Genomic DNA, 3,284 nt, shown 5'->3' on the forward strand with positions numbered 1-3,284 from the left:
AAATGCCAAATCAATACAATTCAAAACTACTGAACATTTTTTTCTGGAAAATATAATTGAAGCGCAATATGCTGGTTTCAACAAGAAAGTTCACTGTCGGAAGAAATTAGAAGACACGCGTGGCCCGTCCACGGCATTTCGAGGAAACACAGGCATGTTGGGAAGAAAAAAATAAATAAAAGAGGAGTAAATAGGCATCAACAGTCAGGAACATGTAAATGCGGTCACCCCCAGTCCCTGAGAACGGAGCTCTTGCAACAGATTGGCCGCCCGCTCGCCACCCCAAAGGTCAGCTGTCCCAACCGGCCAGCTGCTCCACAGGGGAAAGACTCGCAGTCTGCATCTGTAAAGATCACAGTCAGACCCCCACCCCCCAGGGGTGCCGCTCTCCAACATCCCCCAGGGTCCCTGTGCGTGGAAGTGGACGGGAGCCCCCTGAGGTAAATCCCATTAAAAAAAAAAAAAGAAAGTTCACTGTCTGCACAATGTTTCATGTCCAGCAAGAATAATGTAACAGACTATTGACCAGAGGTGTCACAAGGAGAGTGATTAAGCCGTCAGACAGGACAGCATCGATGCCTTCAAATACCCCAGTATTGTTATCGGAGGGGAAATAAATTAAGACTAAAGTGGATTTTGACTGATTTTAAGGAATAACTTTAAAACAGTTGTAGCATTCTGAAAATGGCATTTATTGACTGTGAGGTAGGGAGTTAATTTCATTGTATTTATTGAGATTTTATTCTTAGAAGAGTTTTGGAAAATATTTATTCACTTGATAGAACATCGAGGTTGATAGACACTAGTGTTCCATCCAAACTAATATTCTATACCTCTGTTGTATAGGATTTTATCTCAGAAAGCTAATAGATACTCAGGCTTATGATGCATAAACTCATGTAACTCGTAACCGTAGTCACGTCAAGGGACACAAATAAGACTTTACAACATTCCTTTAAAACTAAAGAATCAGAATTAATAATGACAATGTTAGTTGAATGATCAGAGTTCAAATCTCTAGACTTCAGACCTTTGCCTTTAACAGAGAGATCAGGGAGGAAGGTTTCTTCTGGAAACACCTGCATTATATGCTGAAGAATGCAGCATCAGGATTGGAGGAAGGCTTTTTAATAATGTGCTAGATATAGATGATACAACTTTGCTTGCTGAAAGTGTAGAAGATTTGAAGTACTTGCTGGTGAAGATCAAGGATTGCAGTCTTCAATAAGGATTACAACTTAATGTAAAGAGAACCCAAATCCGCACAACCAGATCAATAGATAATATCATGGTAAATGGAGAAAAAAAATTGTCAAGAATTTCATCTTGCTTGGATCCACATTCAATGACCTTGGAAGCAGCAGACAAGAAATCAAAAGGTGCGAGTGAATTATTTACCTCGACTCTTAGCTTTTCGAAGATGGTAACCGGAGCCCTCATCCCGCTCCCGCCGTGTTCCCCTTTGTCTCCTGATGCATCACCAGCATGCGCGAGCGCATCTCCATCCACGTCGGCCAGGCCGGTGTCCAGCTCGGCAATGCCTGCTGGGAGTTCTACTGTCTGGAACACAGCATCCAACCCGATGGCCAGATGCCCAGTGACAAGACCATTGGGGGAGGGGATGACTCCTTCAGCACCTTCTTCAGTGAGATGGTGCTGGCAAGCACGTGCCCAGGGCAGTGTTTGTAGACCTGGAACCCACAGTCACTGAGGAAATTCGCACTGGCACTACCGCCAGCTCTTCCACCCTGAGCAGCTCACCGCAGGCAAGGAGGATGCTGCCAACAACGATGCTCGTGGGCACTACACCATGGGCAAGGAGATCATCGACCTCGTCCTGGACAGAATCCGCAAGCTGGCTGACCAGTGCACATGTCTCCAGGGCTTCTTGGTTTTCCATAGCTTTGATGGGGGCAGCTGTTCCAAGTTCACATCCCTGCTGATGAAATGCCTCTCAATTGATTATGGCAAGAAGTCCAAGCTGGAGTTCTCCATCTACCCTGCCCTCAGGTGTCCACAGCTGTAGTAGAGAACTACAACTCCATCCTCTCCACCCACTCCACCCTGGAGCACTCAGATTTTGCCTTCATGGTAGACAATGAGGCTATCTATGACATCTGTTGCAGGAACCTCGATATGGAGCACCCAATCTACACTAACCTTAACTGCCTGATTAGCCAGATCGTGTCCTCCATCACTGCTTCCCTCAGATTTGATGGTGCCCTGAATGTAGATCTGACAGAATTCCAGACCAACCTGGTGCCCTACCCCCACATCCACTTCCCTCTGGCCACATACCCCCTGTCTTCTCTGCTGAGAAAGCTTACCGTGAACAGCTTTCTGTAGCAGAGATCACCCATGCTTGCTTTGAGCCAGCTAACCAGATGGTGAAATGTGATCCCCGCCATGGGAAGGAGATGGCCTGCTGCCTGTTGTACCATGGTGATGTGGTTCCCAAAGATGTCAATGTTACCATTGCCACCATCAAGACCAAGCGCAGCATCCAGTTTGTGGATTGGTGTCCCACTGGCTTCAAGGTTGGCATTAATAACTCCCTCTGTGGTCCCTGGTGGAGACCTGGCCAAGGTGCAGCGAGCTGTGTGCATGCTGAGCAACACCACAGCCATTACTGAGGCCTGGGCTTGCCTGGTCCACAAGTTTGACCTGATGTACGCCAAGCGTGCCTTTGTCCACTGGTACTTGGGTGAGGGGGTCGGGGAAGGAGAGTTCTCTGAGGCCCAGGAGGACATGGATGTCCTAAAGAAGGACTATGAGGAGGTTGGGGTGGATTCTGTTGAAGGAAAGGGTGAGGAGGAAGGAGAGAAATACTGATTCCTTTTGACCCTGCAGCATGTCAATGCTCCAGCTTCTGTTAACTGACAAGACAAAGCTTTCTGGCTAGATCATCTTCACTATTATCTCTGATCATGTCTTAATTTTCCATGTGTGTCTATTTTTTCCATCATGTCTCAAGTAAAAGTATTCTAAAAAAAAAGAAATCAAACGATGCATTGCATTCTGTAAACATGTTGCACAAGATCTCTTTAGAGTATTGTAAAGCAAGGATGTTATTTTGAGAAGTCAGGTAGACCTGACCCAAGGCATGATATTTTCAATTGCCTCTTATGGATTTGAAAATTGGACACTGAATAAGGAAGACAGAAGAAGTATCGATACATTTGAATCATGGTGTTGAAGTACCATGGACGGCCAAAAGAACCAATAAATATGTTTTGGAAGAAGTACAACCAGAATGCTCCTTTGGAAACAAAATTGTTGAGACT

General features: G+C 45.7%; 1 pseudogene; it reads left to right on the plus strand.

Annotated features, from left to right (window-relative positions):
* The first annotated feature begins 1,485 nt into the window (after window positions 1–1,485).
* Window positions 1,486–2,832, plus strand: LOC142448795 (tubulin alpha-1B chain-like; annotated as a pseudogene).
* The last annotated feature ends 452 nt before the right edge of the window (window positions 2,833–3,284 follow it).

This window comes from Tenrec ecaudatus, chromosome 5, assembly GCF_050624435.1.
Source record: "Tenrec ecaudatus isolate mTenEca1 chromosome 5, mTenEca1.hap1, whole genome shotgun sequence".
NCBI lineage: Eukaryota > Metazoa > Chordata > Mammalia > Afrosoricida > Tenrecidae > Tenrec > Tenrec ecaudatus.